General features: G+C 41.0%; 1 protein-coding gene across 17 annotated transcripts in view; it reads left to right on the top strand.

Moving 5' to 3' along the window:
* Positions 1 to 18,965, top strand: part of LOC105468858 (synaptotagmin like 2) — a 163,001-nt gene that overhangs the window by 46,690 nt on the left and 97,346 nt on the right. For 4 of the 17 annotated variants that reach the window (XM_011719303.3, XM_071075378.1, XM_071075384.1 and 1 more), the window contains exon 4: positions 6,628 to 6,762. The exons of the other annotated variants lie outside the window; for them this stretch is intronic. The gene's annotated coding sequence lies outside the window, so the exon portion shown is untranslated. The remainder of the gene's footprint in view (positions 1 to 6,627; positions 6,763 to 18,965) is intronic. 17 annotated transcript variants of the gene reach the window in all.

The following is an 18,965-nucleotide window of genomic DNA, read 5'->3' as shown; positions in this document are numbered from 1 at the left end:
ACAATCATGTCATCTGCAAACAGGGACAATTTGACCTCTTGTTTTCTTAACTGAATACCCTTTATTTCTTCCTCTTGCCTGATTGCCCTGGCCAGAACTTCCAACACTATGTTGAATAGGAGTGGTGAGAGAGGGCATTCCTGTCTTGTGCCAGTTTTCAAAGGGAATGCTTCCAGTTTTTGCCCATTCAGTATGATATTGGCTGTGAGTTTGTCATAAATAGCTCTTCTTATTTTGAGATACATGCCATCAATACCGAATTTATTGAGTTTTTAGCATGAAGGGCTGTTGAATTTTGTCAAAAGCCTTTTCTGCATCTATTGAGATAATCATGTGGTTTTTGTCTTTCATTCTGTTTAAGTGCTGGATTATGTTTATTGATTTGCATATGTTGAACCAGCCTTGCATCCCAGGGATGAAGCCCACTTGATCATGGTGGATAAGCTTTTTGATGTGCTGCTGGATTCGGTTTGCCAGTATTTTATTGAGGATTTTTGCATCGATGTTCATCAGGGATATTGGTCTAAAATTCTCCTTTTTTGTTGTGTCTCTGCCAGGCTTTGGTATCAGGGTGATATTGGCCTCATAAAATGAGGGAGGATTCCCTCTTTTTCTGTTGACTGGAATAGTTTCAGAAGGAATGGTACCAGCTCCTCCTTGTATGTGTGGTAGAATTCGGCTGTGAATCCATCTGGTCCTGGACTTTTTTTGGTTGATAGGCTATTAATTATTGCCTCAATTTCAGAACCTGCTATTGATCTATTCAGGGATTCAATTTCTTCCTGGTTTAGTCTTGGGAGGGTGTAATTGTCCAGGAAATTATTCATTCCTTATAGATTTTCTAGTTTATTTGCGTAGAGGTGTTTATAGTATTCTCTGATGGTAGTTTGTATTTCTGTGGGGTCAGTGGTGATATCCCCTTTATCATTTTTTATTGCATCTATTTGATTCTTCTCTCTTTTCTTCTTTATTAGTCTAGCTAGTGGTCTATCAATTTTGTTGATCTTTTAAAAAAAAACCAGCTCCTGGATTCATTGATTTTTTTGGAGAGTTTTTTGTGTCTCTATCTCCTTCAGTTGTGCTCTGATCTTAGTTGTTTCTTGCCTTCTGCTAGCTTTTGAATGTGTTTGCTCTTGCTTCTCTAGTTCTTTTAATTGTGATGTTAGGGTGTCAATTTTAGATCTTTCCTACTTTCTCTTGTGGGCATTTAGCGCTATAAATTTCCCTCTATACACTGCTTTAAATGTGTCCCAGAGATTCTGGTATGTTGTATCTTTGTTCTAATTGGTTTCAAAGAACATCTTTATTTCTGCCTTCATTTAGTTATGTATTCAGTAGTCATTCAGGAGCAGGTTGTTCAGTTTCCATGTAGTTGAGCGGTTTTGATTGAGTTTCTTAGTCCTGAGTTCTAGTTTGATTGCACTGTTGTCTGAGGGACAGTTTGTTATAATTTCTGTTCTTGGACATTTGCTGAGGAGTGCTTTACTTCCAACTATGTGGTCAATTTTGGAATAAGTGCAATGTGGTGCTGAGAAGAATGTATATTCTGTTGATTTGGGGTGGAAAGTTCTGTATATATCTATTAGGTCTGCTTGGTGCTGAGTTGAATTCAATTCCTGGATATCCTTGTTAACTTTCTGTCTCGTTGATCTGTCTAATGTTGACAGTGGGGTGTTAAAGTCTCCCATTATTATTGCGTGGGAGTCTAAGTCTCTTTGTAAGTCTCTAAGGACTTGCTTTATGAATCTGGGTGCTCCTGTATTGGGTGCATATATATTTAGGATAGTTAGCTCTTCCTGATGTATTGATGCCTTTACCATTATGTAATTGCCTTCTTTGTGTCTTTTGATCTTTGATGGTTTAAAGTCTGTTTTATCAGAGACTAGGATTGCAACCCCTGCTTTTTTTTGTTTTCCATTTGTTGGTAGATCTTCCTCCATCCCTTTATTTTGAGCCTGTGTGTGTCTCTGCATGTGAGATGGGTCTCCTGAATACAGCAAACTGATGGGTCTTGACTCTTTATCCAATTTGCCAGTCTGTATGTTTTAATTGGAGCATTTAGTCCATTTTCATTTAAGGTTAATATTGTTATGTGTGAACTTGATCCATTATGATATTAGCTGGTTATTTTGCTGGTTAGTTAATGCAGTTTCTTCCTAGCATTGATCGACTTTACATTTTGGCATGTTTTTGCAATGGCTGGTACTGGTTGTTCCTTTCCACGTTTAATGCTTCCTTCAGGATCTCTTGTAGGGCAGGCCTGGTGGTGACAAAATCTCTAAGCATTTGCTTGTCTGTAAAGGATTTTATTTCTCCTTCACTTATGAAACTTAGTTTGGCTGGATATGAAATTCTGGGTTTAAAATTCTTCTCTTTAAGAATGTTGAATTTTGGCCCCCAGTCTCTCTGGCTTATAGAGTTTCTGCCAAGAGATCTGCTGTTAGTCTGATGGGCTTCCCTTTGTGGGTAACCCGACCTTTCTCTCTGGCTGCCCTTAACATTTTTTTCTTCATTTCAACCTTGGTGAATCTGACGATTATGTGTCTTGGGGTTGCTTTTCTCGAGGAGTATCTTTGTGGCATTCTCTGTATTTCCTGAATTTGGATGTTGGCCTACTTTACTAGGTTGGGGAAGCTCTCCTGGATGATATACTGTAGAGTGTTTTCTAACTTGGTTCCATTTTCCCCTTCACTTTCAGGCACACCAATCAGACGTAGATTTGGTCTTTTCACATAGTCCCATATTTCTTGGAGGCTTTGTTCATTTTTTTACTCTTTTTTCTCTACACTTCTCTTCTAGCTTCATTTCATTCATTTGATCTTCAATCGCTGATACTCTTTCTTCCAGTTGATCGAGTTGGTTACTGAAGCTTGTGCATTTGTCACATAGTTCTCGTGTCATGGTTTTCATTTCTATCGGTTCTTTTAAGGTCTTCTCTGCATTGATTTTTCTAGTTATCCATTCATCCATTCTTTGTTCAAGGTTTTTAGTTTATTTGCGCTGGTTACGTAATTCCTCCTTTAGCTCTGAGAAGTTTGATGGACTGAAGCCTTCTTCTCTCAACTTGTCAAAGTCATTCTCCATCCAGCTTTGTTCCGTTGCTGCGATGAGCTCTGTTCCTTCGGAGGGGGAGATGTGCTCTGATTTTTTGAATTTCCAGCTTTTCTGCACTGCTTTTTCCCCATCTTTGTGGTTTTATCTGCCTTTGATCTTTGATGATGGTGACGTACCGATGGGGTTTTGGTATGGGTGTCCTTTCTGTTTGTTAGTTTTCCTTCTAACAGTGAGGACCCTCATCTGCAGGTCTGTTGAAGTTTGCTTGAGGTCCACTCCAGACCCTGTTTGCCTGGGTGTCAGCAGCAGAGGCTGCAGAAGATAGAATATTGCTGAACAGCAAGTGTTGCTATCTGATTCTTGCTCTGGAAGCTTCGTCTCAGGGGTGTACCCAGCCATGTGAGGTGTGAGGTGTTGGTCTGCACCTAGTGGGGGATGTCTCCCAGTTAGGCTACTCAGGGGTCAGGGACCCACTTGAGGAGGCAGTCTGTCCGTTCTCAGATCTCAACCTCCGTGCTGGGAGAACCACTGCTCTCTTCAAAGCTGTCAGACAGGGACTTTTACATCTGCAGAGGTTTCTGCTGCTTTTTGTTTAGCTATGCCCTGTCCCCAGAGGTGGAGTCTACAGAGGCAGGCAGGCCTCCTTGAGCTGTGGTGGGCTCCACCCAATTCGAGATTCCCGGAGGCTTTGTTTACCTACTTAAGCCTCAGCAATGGCGGGCGCCTCTCCCCCAGCATCACTGCCGTCTTGCAGTTAGATCTCCGACTGCTGTGCTAGCAATGAGGGAGGCTCCGTGGGTGTGGGACCCTCCTGGCCAGGTGTTGGATATAATCTCCTGGTGTGCCATTTGCTAAGACCCTTGCTAAAGTGCAGTATTAGGGTGGGAGTTACCCGATTTTCCAGGTGTTGTGTTTCTCAATTTCCCTTGGCTAGGAAAAGGAATTCCCTTCCACCTTGTGCTTCCCAGGTGAGGCAGTGCCTCACCCTCCTTCAGTTCTCGCTGGTTGGGCTGTACCCGTGGACCAGCATCGACTGTCCGACATGCCCCAGTGAGATGAACCCAGTACCTCAGTTGGAAATGCAGAAATCACCCATCTTCTGTGTCGCTAACGCTGGGAGCTGGAGGCTGGAGCTGTTCCTATTCGGCCATCTTGGGTGCCCCCCTGCTCTTAATATTTTTAAAATGTTTAAACATAGAGGCAATAAAAACATCAGTCTTTATAAAATTCTGGAATCCAACTCTTGGTATTAGTAGGACTTAATTATGATATAAATGCTCTATTAGGACTCAAGTTTTCTTCAAAGAATGTAGGTTTCCTTGGTGGCTAGTATCTCATTGATCTTCATCACAATCCTGAACAGAAGAGGACAGAAGATAGTCCCATTTTATAGAATGAAAGTAGGCTTCCCACTCGAGGGAGTTGTTGTTCAGTTACACAGGGAGTCTCAGAGCTCCTGGGAGCTGTCTTGAGTTGCCCTAAGCAAGGCAGAGGCTTGCTAGGAGGAAGCAATGAAAGTAACTGGAAAGGCAGTGTACCCATGGGGGCATGTGAGTGCTAGTAGCCATTGCCTCAAGGACTGCTCTTTGGCATGTGCTGTGTGCTCCTGGCTGCTCTAAGGAGACAATAGGCCCTGCATTGGGAGGCAGGTGGCTTGGTTTCAACTTCTGCATCTGTCAAAGACAATCTGCAATCTGGGTTTAGTCACACTTTCTCCCTGAGCCTTGGTTTCTTTATAAAGTTAGAGAGTTGGACCAGATAAGGTTCCTTCCAGTCTTAAAAATCTGATTCTGGGTTATTTTCTATTCATGGTTACAAGTTGAAGTCTGGTAGAGAATTTCCACATCCAGATGAATCAGATGTCAGAAAATGTTTCCACTTTCTGTTGCTTCAAGCTTTTGATGCCTCCTCCTTATTTTCTAAGGGTCTCCTCTATTGACTGCCCTCATGCGGGACACATGATCCACAGATCATTGAGAGGAGAGTGGTTTCTGCTCATTTACTTGTTGTTATTAATCTGTAACCTCTTGAGATTGTTAGGAGAACTGCTTTGAGAGAATTGGGGGAAGGTAGGTTGGCAGAAATACAGTATAATGAAAACAGGTTTAAAAAATGGTAATAAAGCCATGTGTTTCACTAAATATTTGCCTCTTAAGTCACTAAATACAGTATTTTTCCCTAGTGCCCATTTGGGCACTTGGACCTGTGCTAGAACTTTTGCAGAATGTGGGAGAAGCACATGACCTCACTCTTAAGTGGCTCAGACCTGGAGAGGGGGAGAAAGAGAAGGAAAAAGGGAGCAAAGAGACGTGCAGCTGTGGTTGGAATAGGATGGAGATGAAAAGAACAATTTGGGAAAAGATTGAGCTCCTGAGGACTTAGACTTTGTGGTTTATTTCTGTATCCACATAGCCTGGCACTGTTCCTGGCACTCAATGGGAACTTAGTATAAGTATTTTAAATTAATTAGTAAATGAACAAATAAAAGAATGAATGAATCACTCTGCTGAAATGTGGTGCAATGTCCTCAGATGACTGCAGTGACTTCTTCACATATGTGAACTACCTGCAAACTACAAAAACACTTTCCTATGTGTCATCCCTTGTATTGATGATTGAGATAAAAGAAGTCAAAATAAGAGCATTTCCTAATGTTATACTTTCTAAACACTTTGTAACTAGTAGTATAGGTTTGGTTTATTATTCCTAGATAAGTTGTCCTCTTTCTATAAATGCATCAGGAAATATTTGGGGGTAGGTGGATATAAGACCTAGCAAACAATTCCACATATTTGCCTTCTGAGTTAGAGAGGGGAAGAAAGGCATCACTTGATTTCTGAGTGAATATAAGTTTCTTTTTTTCCTTTGCAGAAGCATTGTTTCACTGTAAGTCTTGACAGAATGGATGCCAGCGCCACTAGCTTCTGATTAGACAGATGTGTTTTGTGCTGCCATCCCTCCCAGCCACAGGCGCCTGGGCTCTCCTGCCTCTGGCTGAGTCACTTGATTAAAACACAGGGCTGTGAGGCTGAGGGCATGGGCTGGATCCCAGGCCAAGCTAAGTTGCTCAGTCAAATCTATTCCCTGACAATTCCCATTCCCTCTGCCAGTGATCTGTGTTGGGAGCAAGGCTGAGCTGTAGTGTGTTAGATTTCTTAGGGCAGATTCTTTACCACTGTTGGTTTTAGACTAGTCATTTGAGTTTTATAAAAGGTTTGGGTTTTCAGTTTTTTTTTTTTTTTTTTTGTAGAGATGGAATCTCACTGTGTTGCTCAGGCTGGTCTTGAACTCCTGGGCTCAAGCAGTCTTCCCACCTTGGCTGCCCAAAACACTGGGGTTACAGGCATGAGCCACCACACCCAGCCCCTTTTCTTTTAGTTATAGTCTAGGGTTGTTTCAGTTCTGCTGTTTTGGAACATGTTCAGGGTTTTCATCCTGAGATCTTTGCTATCCCCAAGACTGCAACTATTGTCATAGCATATAATTCCCTCCATGTGTCTATAAGATTTGTTTTACAAGATCAGATTTGTTTTACAAGATTGTTTAGAGGATTAAATATGGTTCTGTATTTAGTGAAAACCAGCAAAAACAGATTGAGATGCTGTTGCTGAGTGATTGACCAAAGACTTACCAGCCAAGGACTCACCACCTCATTCCTATCTGGTGCTACTATTGATTTAACTACAATTTCTACATGACATCTTCAAGGTAAGTTATGAATAGTTGGAGCCACAGGCATTCAATCTGCAAATACGATAGATCTACTGCTATTATGGCACCTAGAGATAGTAACTGGTTAGGTAGATTCATTTTCTTCAGTTATTTTAAAGGTATTTTACCTGATCTGGTATTTTTGGTTGCTAATGTAACACACTGTATCATGTCTAATTGCTTCAGACTGTTTTTTTCCAACCCTGTGAGGCAAGGGAATGATGAGGATGTGTGACATTTACTGAGCACTTACTATGTACCAGGCAGTATTCCAAGCACTGTACCTACATCAATTTATTTAATCCTCACAATAATCTATTACTGATACTATTTTTGGTACTATGATTGTTTCTATTTTATGATGAGGAAATTGAGGCCCATATAAATTAAATAACTTGTCCAAGGTGACACAGCCAATAAGAAGAACAACAGAGATTTGAATCCAGGCAGTCTGATTCCAGAGCCCATGCCTTGGATCATTGGAAGATAATTTGATACGATTGTATGCTATCTGTACCCTATTTGTATTCTACTCTTCTGTTCATGAAATCACGGAGCTGTAAAGTGAGTTCTAGATGCAGAATGAGGGTACATAGCTTGGGATAGTGTTTCGACTACACAGGATAACCCTTGAAAATGGGCTTGTTGCAAAAATTTAGAAAATTTTGTTACACAGAGATAGTAATAATTAATAAAGTTTAAGTATTTCAGGAAGTATTAGAGGGTGACACCAGACTACAAAGTGATGAGTCAGCAACTTAGTATACTATTTAAGAATCAACACCACCTGGAATGTAGTAACTGAAGTGTTGCATTTAGGAAGTTGAATACAGGTAAATCACATAATTTATAGTCCTTTACTTAGAAGAGCAAAAATGGTATCTTTCTTTTCCATTCCTTTTAGGGATGCTACAAATAACAATAACAGAATAAACAGAGTGTCCATTATCTATTGAGTACATACTCTGTGTCAGTCTTTGTTATATCCTTGTTCCTCTAATTGGCAGGACTACTCTCTAAAGTAGGTGATAATTATCCACTTTACTGATGAGGAAATGGAAGCACAGAGAAGTCCTTTGCCCAAGGTCACAGAGGTAGTAAATGGCCAAACAAACAATTGAGCCCAGGTTACTTTGACTGGAAAACCTGTGCTCTTTTCACAACCCAGTATTGCCTCTTTTGGGGGAGTTCTTTAAAGGAAAGATGTATTCATGCTTACTGAATCCTGTGTTAAGACATGTGTTTGTCACGAGTCTTGAAACAGATTATAAATATTCAAAACTAGGACGATTCCAGAAAACCCGGGATATTTCTGTTACCATAGAGATGTAATGATGGGCTTGACATAATCTTCCAGGAAAAACAACAGGGTTCTCCCAATGCTCCATGGCCTGAGGAGTCAGCCACTTATTCCTGCAGTTATGAAGTAGCACCACCCGGGACTAGAGCAACTGAAATACTGTGGAGAACTGGCAAGAAGACCCTAACTACAGTTTATTTTGGGGCATCACAGCTTGATAAGTGAGAGGGAATATACTGAAGAACTTGAGTAGAAATGAAGTTGATCTTCATGTTGTACATGATATGAGGATATTATAAAGATAAAGAATTTTATATGAGTTGTCCTAGCAGGACCACTTAAATATGACACATTTTTACAGCTTTATAATATGCGTTCTTGAACCTTTTAAAAATAGTATCCTACTACCTTTCTGCAAATGTATTCACTGTGTCCTTTCCAGAATCCTAGCAACACCTTGCCGTCTGATGGTTATAGCAGATGATTTTGAGGTGCAATCATAGGTGGAAGGTCAGAAGCCAGAGTTATGTAGCATAGTGGCCAACAAGGTGATGGGAGAGGGGTTATGGTTAAAAAGATGTTTCCGGCTAGTGTCCATGTTTCCCATAGAGGCCACTTTGTAGTGGAAATAAACTTGGCTTTGGAATCAGATGAGCTTGAATTTAAACATGAATCCACTTACTAGTTGTGTTATAGAGCAACTAACTTAACTGTGGTTAGCAGCTTTTGAGTTTCTTGGGGGTAGGAGTCTCAATTTCCTTTTCTGAAAAAATTGCATTCATTTTCTCACAAGATGGAGTAATGAATATATTAACGCCTCTGACTTTGTGTCTTGCATAGAGTCACTATTAAATAAATGTCAGTTCTCTTCCTTTCCTCTCTTCCCTTCTCTTTCTCTCCTCTCTTCCCTTCTCTTTCCTTCCCTTCCTCTTGGCTATTGAAGGTGACAATGGTGAAGTAGTACTTACAGTACAGTGTGGTGAGTGTTCTAGTAGAAATGCATGCAGCTTATTGTGAGATTGCTGAGAGAGCAACTGCCAGGGAAAGTAGGAAGGTGACAGATAAGCTAGACCTACGGCTGAGTAGGAGTTTGCTAGGTTAAGAAGAGACTGAGGGCCAGGTGCATTGGCTCATGCCTGTAATCATAGCACTTTGGGAGGCTGGGCCTGTTGGTGGGCACCTGTAATTCCAGCTACTTGGGAGGCTGAGGCAGGAGAATCACTTGAATCTGGGAGGCAGAGGTTGCAATGAGCAGAGATCATGCCACTGCACTCCAGCTGGGCAACAGGGCAAGGCTCCGGCTAAAAAAAAAATATATATATATATATATATATATATAGAAAAAGAAGAAAAGAAAGTGTGGTGGGGAGGAAATGTTGAAGGATGTTTCAAGTTCAAAGGCACGGAGGCAGGGAGAGAAGGGATACTAAGAGAACGGGGAGGCTGGGCGCGGTGGCTCGTGCCTGTAATCCCAGCACTTTGGGAGCCCGAGGTGGGCGAATCACAAGGTTATGAGTTCAAGACCAGCCTGGCCAACATAGTAAAACCCCATCTCTACTAAAAATACAAAAAATTAGCCGGGCAAGGTGGTGGGTGCCTGTAATCCCAGCTACTCTGGAGGCTGAGGCAGGAGTATTGCTTGAACCTGGGAGGCGGAGTTTGCAGTGAGCCAAGATCGTGCCATTGCACTCCAGTGACAGTGCAAGACTCCTTCTCAAAAAAAAATAAAAAGAACAGGAAGAGACTACTGAGTTGGCACCCAGGGCAGGTAAGTTATGGTTGGTGGCGCTGCTAATGTAGTGGAGTTTCATCAAAGACCAAAGGTGAAATGAGGCTACAATCTTACCCTTTATCTTGGAGGCTGCCCTTTGTATTTGAAGTTTCTCAATATTGTGAGTGAGATAATGAAATTTCTCTTTATGATAATAACACTGCTTGCAGTGTGAAAGATGGGTTTGGGGTTGATTGGCATACTTGTTGGCACTTGTGTGTACAAAGGAGATAACATATATTAAAACTTTTTTGGTAAAAGATAATGGTACTTGTAGAGGTGGTGCTGCTATTCAAGACTTCTATAGGAAAGCACATAATGTGTTGGAAAATGGTGACTCTATATACTAATTTATGGACTGGATCACATCGGAGCCAAATTATTCCAAAAATATAAATATGTCTTACCTTGAGTTAAGCATATTTACCACTTTTCAACAAAGGACCAGGTGTGTTTCTGGCAAAATGATTGAAGCTTGAATAAAAAAAAAAAATATGTTTAAGGCCCCTTTGTGTATCTCCAGAATTGAGTTTAAGATTCTAGGGATAGTTGACGCCTGACGCATGCTGAATTTGGTTAGTGCTTTGTAGAATTTCTTGTGCTTAGCATGCACTATTGTGGTTAGCAGCTGTTGAGTTTCTTAGGGGGAGGAGCAGAGAGGCTCAGACTGCAAAACTATCATCTATGGGAAATGGCAAGAAGCTAGGTGGCCCTTCTCCCTAAGCAGTCAGGATCAGACCCAGGTACACATAGATGTGTGTTTCTGTGTTTCTAGACCTTTGTTTATGTTTTCCTGATAGTTGTCTGCTTTATCCAGGCCAGAGGGAAAACGTGACATTACTTGGGTCCCTTGGGGAAAGCCACTGGGGAGATTAGCCTTGGTTACTAGAGGTGCCTCAATGTGAAGACAGTCACCTGCATCTCCACATGAACTATTAATGTGTGGCCAGGAGCCAAGGGTGTGGAGGAGACGTGGCTCTACCGGTCAGATTCTGCAGGGGACAGATGTGACCCTACTGTGGAACTAAGCATAGGTATTTGCTTGGTGTGTGAGGAAGTGAGGAGTGAAGTGAGTGGATGTGGGTTTTTTTTTTTTTTTTTTTTTCTTCTCTGGCATACTTTCACAAGTCCACCCTCTGAGCAGCCAGGAACTAAAAGCAAGTCTTGGGCTGACATTCAGTGCATAGGGAGTAAGTTGTACATTTTGAATTCCTGGGGGCCAGGCATGGTGGCTTATGCCTATAATCTGAGCAGCTTCGGAGGCCAAGGTAGGAGGATTGCTTGAACCTAGGAGTTTGAGACCAGCCTGAGCAACATAGCAAGACCCCATCTCTACAAAAAAAAAAAAAGAAAAAAATTAGCAGGGCATGTTGGCGCACACCTGTAGTCCCAGCTACTCAGGAGGCTGAGGTGGGAGGATCACTTGAGCCTAGGAGATGAAGGGTGCAGTGATCCATGATTGTGCTGCTGAACTCCAGCCTGGGCGGCAGAAACCCAGGCAACTCTTGGAGACATCCTACATTGGGCTTTTGGAATGTTAGACCTTCGAACCTGGACTCTTTCATGTGCCAATCCCCAAGCCCTTTCACTGTGTTAGTCAAGTCTCAGTCTAGTCGTTTGATAGATTCTGGTTTGGTCTCTTTCCTTTGAGATCAAAGCACCAAAACTGATGAACTGTGTGTGGGAATGGTCAGGTCCTCGAGGGTATGTTTGTGTGCATCACTACCTGTAGATGCAGTGACCAAGGGTGTGAGCTTAGTTTAATACTTAAGTATGGTATGATTGATCTTTACAGAAAATCTCTTGCTATTCTCTTTGAACTATTATTAAACAGTGAACATTTGTTGATAAAAGGGGAAGCATGCTTTAGTGGGAAGAATATCAGATTTAGAGACAAGAGTTAATTTATTTGACAGATACTCACTGAGTGTTTTCTATGTTTGTGTGTCAAATTGTTTTAGGCTGAGGGTCCAGTGGGGAAAATAGATGTCTGTAATTACCACTCAGTGTGATGTTCATAGTCAGATGTGAACACAGAGGAAGGAGGTGAGGTGGTAAGAGGGAAGGGAGATCAAGTGCCAAGGTAGGGCTTCCTGGAAGAGGTGGCATTTGAGAGGAGACCTGGGTGAATAGGAATTAGAAGGTCAAAAGGCTGGGAAATAGTATGGCGAGCACGGTTTCATGTTCAAGGCAAGGCTGGCAGGAGCTGAGGCCAGTGAAGTAGGCAGCGGACTGATCGTGAAGAGTGTTGTACATGTCATTAAGGAGATTGGACTTTTTAATGGACTTTTAGTCCCTTTTGTTGAGCTTTTCCTAACCCTGTTTCGAACTCTGAAATCCTAGCTGTTCTTAAAACTGCAGCTCTATGCTAATTCTTCCTGAAATCTTCCTGGTTCATCATGGCAGGAAGTTTTCTTTCCCTCCTTTAACTGGTTTAATGTTTGGCTTATACCTCTTTTATGGCCATCATCACATACCACTGTGTGTTATCATTCTCTATGTCCTCATCTTATCTTCCCTTTTGTTACAAAAGTTCTTAGAGTGCTGGGACTAAAGGAACTTATTATTTCCTTAATGCCCAAAGCCCAGAGGCTGAGATAGTACAAGTGTATTAAATGAATGTATTTTAAAGTCCTAAGTTACGTTCACTGTCTGTTTAAGGTTTTCAGTACATTGATTGGCTGTAAGAATTTAGTGGTCAGTGGGCAGTTATCAATTATTTAGATATTTGGCTTTTTATTCTCATGAGTGCAGAAAAGAATTAACATAGTGGGTGTGAAACTGCCTATCCATAGAAAGGCCTGCTTGCAAGTTGGCCTTTGGCTGGCATTAAGGAACTTGGATTTCAGGAGGATTCCCACAAATCTAAATGATAGGAGTAGCTCACTGTGCCTAAACTGTTTGTGCAAGCAATATGGTTTATGCTGAGCACCTGCTTTTCTTCTGGGAGTCTGGAATTTGGGTACATGCCAGGGAAGGGGTGCCTACATGACTTGTCCCCTCTGGGCATTAAAAACTCTGGGCACTGAATCTCTAATGAACTGTCTGGTTGGTAACATTTCAGATGCATTGTCACAACTTGTGTGTCCAGTGTGACTCCTCTTGGAGAAGACCCATGGGAGCTCCCACCTGGTTTTATCCAGACTTCATCCCATGTACCTTTTTCCATTGTTGAGTTTGCTTTGTATCTTTTCACTGTAATAAGTCATAGCTGTGAATATGACTATATGTTGTCCTGTTGAGTTATCCTAGTGAATCATCAAACCTGGGACTGGACTTGGAGATCCCTTCAACACACCATGAAATGCCACATATGTGAAGCCAATTGTTTATTTTTGGTTTGTTTTTGGCTAAGACTCTGAAGATATTAAAGACTCTGAGAAGTTATTGATCTTTACATAAGAGAAGGGCCCATTTCTCAAGACTATGTATTTAGGCATGTGAAGAGGGTGCTTAAGAAAGTTTCACGGTTTTTTTGTCATTCCATAAACCAAATCAGATTTCACCTTTTAGAAATAAGTGTCAAGCTTTAACATTTTGAACTTTGAGAGTGTCAGAAGCTGTAATGATCCATTTGTTTGAAAATGAACAGGGAATGGGAGGGCTCACAAAAAACACTGAACTTGAGATCAGTGGGTATAGGCCAGTTGCAGTGGCTCATGCCTGTAATCCCAGCACTTTGGGAAGCTGAGGCAGGTGGATCACTTGAGGTCAGGAGTTCAAAACCAGCCTGGCCAACATGGTGAAACCCCATCTCTATTGAAAATGAAAAAAAAAAAATAGCTGGCGTGGTGGTGTGCACCTGTAATCCCAGCTACTCGGGAGGCTGAGGCAGGAGAATCTCTTGAACCTGGGAGTTAAAGGTTGCAGTGAGCCGAGATTGTGCCATTGCACTCCAGCCTGGGTGACAGAGTGAGACTCCTTCTCAAGCAGCAGCAGCAACAACAATAACAACAACAACTTTCTGGTCTTGAGATCAGTGAGTATAGACTAAGGTGTGCTGTGAGATAGATGAGTGGCCAGGTGGGGTATGGCCAGCTGGGGAAGCTGTGTATAAACACAGACTTCTTAAGATTTTATTAGATCACATGTTTTCTTTTATCTTTTCTTTTCTTTCTTTCTTTCTTTTTTTTTTTGAAAGGAGTCTCACTCTGTCGCTCAGGCTGGAGTACAGTGGCGTGGTCTCAGCTTACTGCAATGTCTGCCTTCTGGGTTCAAATGATTCTTGTGCCTCAGCTTCCCAAGTAACTGGGATTACAGATGCCTGCCACCATGCCTAGCTAATTTTTGTATTTTCAGTAAAGATGGGGTTTCATCATGTTGGCCAGGCTGGTCTAGAATTCCTGACCTCAAGTGATCCTCCCACCTCAGCCTCCCAAAGCACTGGGATTACAGGTGTGAGCCACTGCTCCTGGCCAAAAAAGACTGACATTTTCTAATATAACATTTGTATAGAACTTTACAGTTTTCAAAATGTTTTCATATATAATATCATTTAATGCTAAAATAATCCTATAAGCTAGGAAGTATTATTAGTTTCCACAGCTGATGAAACTATAATTCAGAAGAATTGAATAGCTTGCCCAGAGTAATATGGTCAGTTTGAGCTGCACACCTGTAAGTCCTAGCTCTTCAGCCTTGACCTCCTGGGCTTGAGCAATCCTCCTGCCTCAGGCTTCTGAGTAGCTAGGACTACAGTTACATGCCCCTGTACCTGGATCATTTAAAATTTTTTTTTATAAAGATGAGGTATTGCTATGTTGCCCAGGCTGCTCTTGAATGCCTGGGCTCAAGCAATCCTCCAGCCTTGGCCTCCTAAGGTGCTGGGATTGCAGGCATGAGCCCAAATTCCATCCTTTTGATTTTAAACCTAGACCCTGGGAAATATAAGAACTATAAAGTCTCTCAGCTTCCTGATATATTTAAGTTCATTTTAAAGTATATATCAGTCAAGCCTCAGACCTGACAGATACTACTGAGTGAATGAAAAGAAGTTGAGGCAAATTGCGTACTTTCACTCTGTGCCATCCTATGTATAGATTGTGGGGAGCGAAACGGTTGATCTTTTTTTTTTTTTAGAAGGTGCATTTGGGATTTGGATAGAAAGAGACTAGAACAGAGGAGCTGAGAGGATGTGGGCTCCAGTTCCAAAGCTCATGGTGCTCTGCAGGAGAAAGTTGAAGTCTTCTTGATTGCCCACTGTAAAATCTGGGGGACAAAGAGCTATTGGAGAAGGTTTGGTTGCATTTTCATAATATCTCAGGTACTGTGAGAGTCCTGAAAATATCACTTATCAGAATTAGACTCTTAGATAAATGAGGGGCAATACTTGCCTCGGATTCACTTTCATTATTTCTCTAAATCAGGGGAGGAGTTCTTCGGACATTTTTCCTGCCCCAAAATAAGAGGTGGTCAGAGCATATATCGTGTTAAGTTTCTACAGTATGTCAGATATCAGCTAGGTGTTTAACATGAATTAGCCTTTTAATTCTTACAAAGATCTTCAAAGGTATAAATTTGATGCCATATAACCTAGATAAGAAAAATTAGACTTGGGGAAGTTAAATATTTGCCCAGAGTCTCACAGCTTTTAAGTAGTAGCCCTGGAATTCAAGCTCAGGCCTGACTCCCAAGTCTGTGCTCTTTTTCTTCCCTGTGCTGCCTGAACACAATGATGCAACTTCATAAAATAATAATCATTAGGTCAGTTCTTATATAAGTGGTTAAATCTTACCTGAGCCTCGGTGAATGTTAAGGCTCTTCTATGAAGAAGTTTAAGCTTCTGGTGCCTACCCAGAGTTTTTACAGCAGGAGATTCCCCTGGCTTATGTGTATGCTCTGTGCTTGTGTGTTACCTTTCCTGAGTCCTGTGGGATTCCCAGCACTATTTGCAGTTTGTTAGATGTGAGGGAAGGGGAGTGGTGGCCTGCTCTGTCAGTTTGCTTATTTCAGAGCCAGCTCACATAAAGTCATCCTTTCTTGTAGATATTTGGCAAAAACTCATCTGGGAATAATCTGCTTTATCAAATTTTAAAAGTAGGTGAAAATTTTTATACTGTAGAAATATAAGGAAGAAAATAGAAATAGATGGTTTGGAGTGGCTTTTACTATTCTTGTTAGTTTCATCCTGGAAAATGTTTCCTATGTAACTTTTTCTTTTTTTAACATAAGCAGCACATTATAGTAAAAAAAAAAAACCCCAAAAAACAAAAAAACAAAACAAAACAAAACAAAAACACAGCCTTGGGCTCTAGAGAATACAGTGAAAGTGCTGATCATAAGCAAATAAATTCAGCACCTGCTACACTACCTGGCACAGACTAGGGACACAATTAACATTTGTTAAATGAGTGCAACTCAGGCTACTGGGCCTAAGTATCTGGCCTCTTCTGCTGCCCAAATCACAGAGCAGCTGAGACCCCAGTTCACATTAGTGTGCTCTGGCTGAGAGGGTTCAGTTTGTTTTAGATCTGATGGTGAGCCTGGAGCCAGGCCATCATCATTTCAGAAAATAAAGCGCAAACATTATTCCTTGGGGCGATGTGACTTTATTTGGGAGGCTGAAAATAAATTTAACGGTGGTGGTGGTAATAATAACAGCTAATACTTATATTAGCTAATATAAGCATTACAGCTAATACAAGGTTCACTATGGACTCATGCCAGACTAAGTCCGTTATACATACAAGTGCATGTAATCCTTATAACACAATTTTAAGTAGATATTTTACCAGTGAGGAAGCTAAGTAACTTGCCCAAGGTCACACAGTAGGCAATAATTCTGAAATATAAATGTGGAGATCAAAGTACAGCCACTTAACTTCTCCTTAGTGATATTGTAAAGGAATGGGAACCTAGGCATTTTGAAAGACTATCTCTTTATAGTTTTTTCTTGGTTTTCTTTATTAGAAAAAAAATGAGGAATGGATCCACTTTCCATGAATTCCTGGAGCAATTCCTGGAAATTCTGCTTTTCTTTTACTTCTATATAAACCTCCAATAAAAACTTTTGTTTTCAGAAAGAAATGCAAATTCAAATTCATGTTTGAGACTTACTTCCTTTACTTCCCCAGCCATATAATGATTTTTTTTTCTTCCCTCAAATACCAGACAAATAGTAGAAATCAAGCCCAAGCAAGCAGAAAAGTCTTGATAAATGCAAGTTTCCTTACCAGGGGACAATTCATGGAGAGATGTGATGCCCATTTGAGAATCTGGATTCTTTTGAGTTTGATGATGTGAAAGTCTCTTTTGTGACCTTGAGAAAGTGGGAGGTTTTATTATTTGTTCTGTTGTCCTTTAAAATTTAAATCTGACTGGGCGTGGTGGCTCATGACTGTAATCCCAGCACTTTGGGAGGCCAAGGTATGAGGATCACTTGAGGCCTGAGGTTTGAAACACCCTGGAAACATAGGGAGAACCTGTCTCTAGAAAAAAAAATTTAAAAATTAGCTGGGTGTAGTGGCATGTGCCTCTAGTCTCAGCTACTTGGGAGGCTCAGGCAGGAAGATTGCTTAAACCCAGGAGTTTGAAGTTACAGCGAGCCATAACTGTGCTGTTGCAATTCAGCCTGGGTGACAGAAAGAGGCCCTGTCTCTAAAAAAAAAAAAAAAAGAAAAGAAAAGAAAATGAAAAAAAAAAAAAAATCTGGCCAGACAAGGTGGCTTATGCCTGTAATCCTGGCACTTTGGGAGTCTGAGGCAGGAGAGTTGCTTGAGCCCAGGAGTTCAAGACCAAGCCGGGCAGCATAGTGAGACCCTGTCTCTATAAGAAAAAAAAAACAAAAACGGAATCTGCTCTTTTGAATCTTTGGAGGTTGGGGATTGAGGGATTGTGTGCTCTTTTCTCTAATGAATTGCATAACAACATTAAAGATGGCAAAACATTAACTTCTTATTTTGACTTAGTTTTCAGACCGCATAGTTATGTTTAATTAAATATTTTCTGGGGTTCATATCTGTATGAGGGAGGGTATGACTGAAAATGCAATTGCTTGCCAAATTACAGCTACAGAGTCTCCAACCTTTTTTGGGTAATAGGATTTTTCATTTGTGCAGAACTAAACAATGTGACAGCTGTGAGATTTTAACCATGGATATGCCTATTTCTTTGTCTGTTGGAACAATTTCCGTGTCAGAAAGTGTTGAGAGCATGCCCTTCATTTTTAAGGACAAGTTTATAAAATATTTGTTATGAAATATCTCAAATTAAATTTCATGGATGTTTTCAGAATTTGAGGTAGCTGAAACTTTTCTCCATGTCTGCCTCTTTGAGAAATTTTGTAATTCAAAGTCCCTGAACAGGAAAAAGAAAACTGTTCATCTTTAAAGCATAAAATATTATGATAACAGTTCTCAAATTATTTCCTGCCTTATGGGTGTATGTATTTTGAAATAAAGAAGACACCTGTGGTCCCGGCTGCTCGGGAGTCTGGGGCAGGAGAGTCGCTTGGGCTCTGGGGATGGAGGTTGCTGTGGGCGGAGGTTGCACCATTGCACTCCAGCTTGGGTGACAAAAGCAAGAGACTTCATCTCAAAAAAATAAATAAAATTAAAATAAATAAATACATACATAAATAAACTTAAAAAAAAAACAAAGCTCTGAAACTAAGAATCTTAGGTAGAGGTGGTATTTATTAATCATTTGCTTCTATGATTTCTTTTCTGGAATTATTTTTACTTACTGGTTTATTGTTTCCAAAGAGTACTTGTTTAAAGAAGAAAAAATAACTTTCTGCAACTTCAAAGTGACACATTTCATAGGAGCCCCATTCAGAGATGGTTTGCATTAAATGGGCTAGAAAGTTACTCTACAGGTTAAGAGAGAAATGAACATCATTGACTTAGAACATAGAAAGGTCAAGTGACATTTGGCTTGCAATTGTCTCCACTGCCCTGTCAGACAGTCTATTCTAAACTACCCCATTAGGGTGGGTTTGAGAGAACTCTATTGGCAGAGTCCCAGGTCACCCCTAATTTGAAGATTGCCCCCAACTAGAGGCTGGGTTGGTGTCATGGTTTCCCAAGTAAGTCATGTCCTCTTCAGTGATTCAGAGTCTAACCTCCTATAGAGCAACAGACTTTCCCTGGAGCAGACTATACCCTTCATCTAACCATTTTTTTTTGGTCT

The sequence above is a fragment of the Macaca nemestrina genome, chromosome 12, assembly GCF_043159975.1.
Source record: "Macaca nemestrina isolate mMacNem1 chromosome 12, mMacNem.hap1, whole genome shotgun sequence".
NCBI classification, from domain to species: Eukaryota; Metazoa; Chordata; class Mammalia; order Primates; family Cercopithecidae; genus Macaca; species Macaca nemestrina.
The sequence above is the reverse complement of the archived record's forward strand: the minus strand, read 5'-3'. Positions and strand labels throughout refer to the sequence as shown.